The 7106-nt window shown below is 51.0% G+C and overlaps 2 long non-coding RNA genes across 15 annotated transcripts in view; both read left to right on the forward strand.

Moving 5' to 3' along the window:
- Positions 1 to 7106, forward strand: part of LOC108445929 — an 82393-nt gene that overhangs the window by 20111 nt on the left and 55176 nt on the right. The window lies entirely within an intron of this gene.
- Positions 1 to 7106, forward strand: part of LOC108445931 — a 21451-nt gene extending 14345 nt beyond the window's left edge. Inside the window, exons 2-3 of the long non-coding RNA XR_001860984.1 lie at positions 3521 to 3636; positions 7092 to 7106. This is a non-coding gene — a long non-coding RNA (uncharacterized LOC108445931). The remainder of the gene's footprint in view (positions 1 to 3520; positions 3637 to 7091) is intronic.

Consider the following 7106-nt stretch of genomic DNA (forward strand, 5'->3'; position numbering starts at 1 on the left):
GCAGTGAGGGGTATCCCTGCCGATGGTCCCTGGGAGACCCTCCCACCAGCCCTGATTGTGCTGTGACACCCACTCATGCTCTTTTGGTGACTCCTGGGACTTGGAACACTGGAGGTGCCATTCCAGCTGCAAGGCAGGCCCTGGCCCCTACTCCCATACTGTAAAGCAGCACTGGGAGCTTTGGGAAGTGTTTTCCTGTTCGGATTTCACCCATTTACTTGGTTAGGTTGAAGCACAGCAGCGATGACTGGGGAGGGCTAGGGCTGTGGTGCTGCCCCCAGCCTCTGTCTGTAGGACCCTTTTAAGCCTTGTTTATTGATTTACTTTGAAACGACATCCTTGGCTCAAATGAGTGCAATCAGAGGTGGCAGAACTCCAGAGCAGAAGAGTTTATAACATATTTTCTAGGAATTGCATGTCATATCTGAAGGGGAAATGGAAGGGTAACATAAACACACACAAAGCCTGGGGATAATGTCTATTACTGTGTGGAGACAGTGGTCTCGGAGCCTGGAGTGATCTGATGAAGTCTGGTAGTGGGAATTTGGGCTAAGCTGTGCTTTGCAGACTGGATTCTTTTATAAATGAAGCTGTGTAAAAGAAACTCTGGACTGCTGGGTCAGGTAAACAGGAAAGCAGGCAGCCTGCAGAGACCAAGCCACCTTGTCCTGACTAACTGCATTTTATGGAGCCTGGCTTTTGGATAACCTCTGCCACTCATCCTGGCACCAGCTGACTGAGCTTTGCCTCTGGGGTTTGTACCAGACAGAGATGTTAAGGCTCCTCACCCCATCACTGCACCACATCAGGTCTGTATAATATCTTGCTTCTATCAGGCATTGTGTACTTCAAACCTGAGTGGTTTGTCTTTGTCGTGAACATGCAGACAGAAACATAATGTTTAGACCACTTAAGTGCCTTACCCTCTCTTCTCCACTGACTTGGCCAGGCATTTCCAGGTTGTAAGACTGACTCATTATTAGCCTCAGATTAGGCAGCAGCAACACTGCTTAAACCCGTTTTAACTGCCAGAATAGGCCCTTTAATGCAGCCCTTTTGTTCTTGGACCATTGTCCCAGTGGTCTGTTCCCAGCCCCCCTTCCCCTTGCTCAGCCTGGGGCTTGCTGGACTTGCTAAGAGCCTCTCTGTGGCTAGAAATGGATCTGCTTTTTTTCGGGATCTCTTTGTTGTCTTGAGCTCTCAGGGTAACTGCCTAACACCTGCAACACTCCCACATCCCTGTGTAAATTGCCTTCGTCCCTCGCTGACAAATGAGAGGCCATTGCCAGTGACAAGGTAACCTGGCATTCCCTTTGTGCTGCCTTCTGCTTCCCAGCCAGCTCCAGGTGAGTGGGTGAGCTCAGCCCTGGCGTCTGCGCAGCTGGCTCTGTAACCTGGGGTCAATTGTGCCTTTCAGGATCCCACTGCTCCTGCCCCTGCAATCACAGCCACGAGTCTGGCTCTTCCAGCACCTGGAAAGCAGCTGAATAATGCTGGGTAGGCTCAGCTTCCCACACGACTCCCTGCCAGCTGCAGCTGTGGGCTTGTCTTTTCCAATCTATGGCTACCACTAGCACACTGACATCGCAGTTTGCTTTCTCTTTGGGTTTGGTAGTGACAAGTCTACCTGTTGGTGGAGGGGGAGGTTTGTTATTCCCCTCTGCCCGAGGAGGACATGGTTGCCCCTGCCTTGATGGATCGGAGGCTGTGCCTGCCCTGCCTGACAGTTCTCAGGTACTGTCAGCTACTTCACCTGCTCCATCCTTGGCCACTCGCCCAGCCCTCCTCTCTTCCTCCTCTGTGTTCCCTCTTGGGGTGACCTTATTTACAAATTTTGCATATTTAATGTCCTGCTGATGACTCACAGAGCGATCACTTTCCTCCTAAACCGTCCTGCACTGTCTAAATTAATTCACAGTCTGCTTTCTGACAGCCCTTCCTGGACACCTACCTCCTGCCTTCAGCTCAGGGGTTTTAAATCTCCTCATGCTTGCTTTTCCCTGCTCCTTTCTTGATGTCTCTTTCTCACCATCCACTCACCCCCTCCATCCTCTTTGACTTGACCTTTCTCTAAATACCCATATCTGGGCTCTGCTGAAAGCTGGATGGTTCTGCCCAAAGGTTATCTCTAAAATCCAACTCGTCCTCCCTGTGCACCCAGCTGAAATCCCTTTGGAATGCCCAGGTTTTCGAAGCAATCAGATATCTGCCACACTTATCAGTGTTGTGCAGAGTCCCACACACCTTATCATCGGGATTTTCCTGGGAGCCTCTGGCAGTGCAGTGTTAAAGGGTTGTGTGAGTGAGTCTCACCCAACCTGTCACCTTCTCCCTCACACTCCCTGTGAAGTGCCTGTGCTGTCTGCAGGCAGCCTGTCCTCCTGGCCCTGCTCCATCCAACCATCAGCTGGATTTTCCACTGCAGAGATACCAAGTTGTCCTGCCAGCCATGCCAGTTCCCATCTGCCACCACGTGTTTCTCCCAGGTTACTCCCTCTGCAGCAGAGGAGCAACCTGTAAACACCGACAAAGCCTTTTTTCCTTCTTCTAGATCCCTGTTAAAATCTGCTGGGCTGCACTGGCTGCCCACAGCTCCTGCTACCCAGTGTCTGCCTTCATGTTTGTGCTCCTTTGCCTGTGTATGGTCTTTTTGTGTCTCCTAAGTGTGTCCTTGGGATGCGGGCACACTTCTGAATGCCATCAGCAAGATGAGACCATCGTACAGCCCATAATGAGGGAGGAAAGTGGAATCACTGGAAGCCTAAATGATGAAGTCTGATCATTTTGGTTTCTGAGAGCAGCAAACACCAGGCTGGTTTCAGGGCTTGCAAACCTCCCGATTCCCAGGCCCATTGTCGTGGTGTTGCCTCTGTCAAACACAGCGACTCTGGCTCTCCTCCCACAGATTATCTGGGCATGCAAATGACCTCAGACAGATACACTGTCATTTTCTCATGCTGTGATTTTCCTTACACCCCCCTGCGGGACATGACAATAAAATTACCCCTCTCATTCCTTTCCCACAGACAATCTCGCAGCGTGTCAGTCAGCGTCACGTGAGCAGTCCCCATCCATTGCTCCTGGGACCCGGGGGGTGATTTGGAAAGGATCTGCTGGGCTGTCACTCACCTCCATCTGCCTTTAGGAGAAGGATTCTGGGTTCCATGCTGTTTTCTCTTGTGCCTGCATGGCTCTTTGATCACAATTTGCTTCTCAGGCCTTCAGAATCACAGCTGCCCTGTAAGGTTTGCCCATAATCCTGTTGACATGTTGTTCCCTGGCAAGCTCTGGACTTACTTGCTCCCAGTTTGGGATTAACTGATTTATTCTGATGATTCTGCTGTTGCCACAGATGTCCCATTTCTTACCTGGGTTTAAGAGCTGTTTGGGTCTAAAGTACTCCTGACCTTCTCTGTCATCTGACCATTCACATTTTCACTTCAAGATTTCATTATTCAATCCATTTCTCTCTCTCTCTCATTTTTGTCCCCACCGACCCTTGTGTACAACACACAACCAGACCTTCACCAGGAATTTGTGTGGAGAGCCTGCACGAGCCTGCAGCACTCACCAGCACTTGCCAGCAAGGTTCCTGTCTGGAAAAGAAAAGCAACAGTGCTCTGACATGCCAGCAAGGTCTGTATCAGATAAACCCATGTGCTTTCTCATCTTCCTCCCCAAAAGACTTCAGACATGCACCGAAGTTTACACTCCTGGAGCTGAGTTTGAGCTGGTCAAGCCAGGATCAGAAATGCTTGCAGGCAGGAAGGTTTGTACTCAAATGGCTCCCTTCTTCCCACTTACTGCAGTGTGTGCTTCCAGGAGCAGGATATCAGTGCTGGTTGCCAGCTGCAAGCCAGTGGCCGTGTGGTTCTTTCCAGGGCAGAGCTAATGGTGAGATAGCCCCTTGCTAGTGGGGTGTGGAACTGCTCCAGGAATCCTCATCTGTAGGAGAACTGTTGTGCAAGTGATGGGGATAGCGAGTGCTTGTGGGTGGCTGTTACTGAGCACGGCAGCGTGTTCTGTGCATATGAGCTGTAACAATCATAGAATCAGAGAATCCCAGCCTGGTTTGGGCTGGAAGGGACCTTAAAGCTCATCCACTGCCACCCCCTGCCACAGGTAGGGACACCTTCTACTGTCCCAGGGTGCTCCAAGCCCTGTCCAACCTGGCCTTGGACACTGCCAGGGATCCAGGGGCAGCCACAGCTGCTCTGGGCACCCTGTGCCAGGGCCTCCCCACCCTCACAGGGGAGAATTCCTTCCCAATATCCCGCCTAACCCTGCCCTCTGGCAGTGGGAAGCCATTCCCTGTGTCCTGTCCCTCCATGCCTTGTCCCCAGTCCCTCTCCAGCTCTCCTGGAGCCCCTTTAGGCCCTGCAAGGGGCTCTGAGCTCTCCCTGGAGCCTTCTCCTCTCCAGGTGAGCACCCCCAGCTCTCCCAGCCTGGCTCCAGAGCAGAGGGGCTCCAGCCCTGGAGCAGCTCCGGGGCCTCCTCTGGGCTCTCTCCAGCAGCTCCAGGTCCGCCCTGTGCTGGCCCCAGGGCTGGGGCAGCTCTGCAGGTGGGCTCTCACCTGAGTGGGGCAGAATCCCCTCCCTTGACTTGCTGGTGCAAAGCTCCCCTGTGCAGAGGCTGTGTCTAGATCAGGTAACTTTTGAGAGACCTGAAAGGTCTGAGCATCCAAGGATACCCTCTGGAGAGCGGGAAGGGAGCACAGCCCATGAAGGCTGAAGAAGACATTGTCCAGAGCATAGAGGAGGAGTGTCTGGAATGGAAAAGGCTCCCTGGGCACAGGACATACTCTCCTTGCAGCACCTGCCCCAGAGAAAGGATCGGGCAGGTGAATTTTCCCACCTGGGTCTACAGAGCCCATGTGAATGTTGGAGCTCAGAGTTCCACTCCCTTCCCACATCTCCTGTGTCTGGCAGAGAGGGAAAAGCACTGAGGGAGGAGTACCCCCAGCTTGCCCTGAAAGCAGGGACTAAATCAGACTGCAGTAAGAAATGACTTCCATTTTTCTGTAATATTTTTTGTATTTGATAATATCAGGAGTGACATCCTGGTCAGATGTTTCAGGAAATTTAATGACCAGCTGTGAGAGGGGTCCTTGGCTTCACCTTCCATCTTCCTGGCTTGCAGAAGCTGCCAGCTCATCACTGGCACCTGCAGCAGCTCTGATGTTACCTGGGGGTTAGCAAGGGAAGGTTTTCCTAGGTCCTTCTTCTCCTGCCTGAATTCTGGGCAAACAGGGCTCACGAATCCCTGTTTGTACAGTCAGAAAATGTCATTATTCCCTTCAATTATAATCCCAAACTGAAAAATTAATTAAGGCAGGTATTAAATTAGGCAGGTTTTGCTTGAGTAAATATTTACCATTTGGGAGCCTAATCTATTCACTTAATAATCTAACCCTTTCTTTTTTTTTTAATTTTTGGTTTGCAAAAAAATAATAATGTGTGTTCCATTAGGAGCTGCCACTGGCTTAAGAGGATTTCACTCCCATTTTATGGTTTGGATCAAAGAAGATTTATTCTTGCAATAGATTTAATGATTCTTAGCTAACATTGTCTTCCCAGCTGCAGTTGGACTGTAATAAAAAAACCTTTAGCTTTTGTTAGACTTGCACATTCTTGGCTGCCAATAATGATTAATCTTTCCCCCTACAAGACCAGCTTATTACTTGGGTTTGACTTAGGAGCTGCCGTTCCCTCCGGAGCTTGGTCAGGGCTTTCTCCCGGCGCAGCTCCGGAGCAGCACAGGTGTGACCTCAGTGCCTCCCTTGGCAGTCTGTCTTTGCCCCCTAATTGCTGGTCTGTGGCACTCCTCCACACAGCAGAGCTATCGTGGGGATGGCAGGGAATTAATTGCAAGAATTCCTGAATACTTCCGTGCGTGCAAGGGCCCTCGGCATCCCAGCGGGGAGGGTTGTCTAGAAACAGGGGTGAGGAGATGGGGGGGAGGGCAGCTCCCACTCCTCCCTGACCTTGGGCAAGCATGGGAAGCATGGATCCTCACTCCAAACCACTGCAACCTCCCAGCTCTGCTTTTCCCTTTCCCACACAGCTCCCAGGAGCACAGACTGTATCCCAGCCGTCCTCTAAATCGACAGGGAGGGATGGGGATGCCCCTGGAAGGCACAGGAGAAGGCTGAGAGTGTAGGGCTGCTCTAGGTAGATGTCTGGGACAGCATTCCAGCAGATGATTTTGGGACACTGCCCGACATGTGGGTCTGGGGCTTCATGCTGAGAAAATGTGTGGGTTAATTCCTGGCCATTTGGCCATATTTTGAAGGTTTGTACTAATAAAACCCCTGGGAAGAGGAAGGGAAGAGATGATGCCTTTGCCATTAGCAGGACACAGGTGCTGGCCAGCCTGTCACAGCAGGCACGAGGGAATTTATGACAGATGAATTTGCTGTGCTGTCCCTCTGTCTTTGCCTGTGGGATTTTTGGGCAAGGTGCTCACACTGGAGGTGCTGCGTGCAGGAATCTCTTCCCCCGGCTGTGCTGGTTGTATGAAGAGAAGTGACCCTCCGAGCCAGCCATTAAAATAGAAGTTGGAAATGCTTTTCACTCACCAAAAGGCCCTAACACCTATTCCAAACTGTGCCTGCCCACCTCCACAGGGGGTTTCTCAAGGCTTAGGGAGCGCTGGGATAGCCCTGCAGGTCACTGCTCCTCTGCAAGGACTGGAATCTGAAGGTGCTTTGTCACTGTGCCTGAGCCACGTGGGGTCAAGCAAAAATACCTGCAAAATTCAGGGCAAACTCAGCAAGTCATTTTGAGCCAAGGAAACACACCCAGCACTCCTGTGGGATTACAGCTCCAGTCCTTTCTGCCTTAGTTTAAAAAGAAGTTGCTCAAGGTTCCATCTTGAGGAGCCATTTCATTCAGAAATGCAGCTGGCTGACATTTTTGTAGCTGCACAAAAGCTTCTGAAACCAAAACCAAGCGAAATTTGTTCGGGGTCGGCTCCGAAAAATGTTTTTGGATTTGAGTTTTTTCACTTCAGCAAAGGAACTTGATGGTCTTTCGTGATGGCTTGGCCTGACGAAGTTTGGGTATTTTTTTCCTCTGTTGTTTTTCTTTTAGCTCAGTCCTTGAAAG

This window comes from Corvus brachyrhynchos, unplaced genomic scaffold, assembly GCF_000691975.1.
Source record: "Corvus brachyrhynchos isolate BGI_N302 unplaced genomic scaffold, ASM69197v1 scaffold164, whole genome shotgun sequence".
Taxonomy (NCBI): Eukaryota; Metazoa; Chordata; class Aves; order Passeriformes; family Corvidae; genus Corvus; species Corvus brachyrhynchos.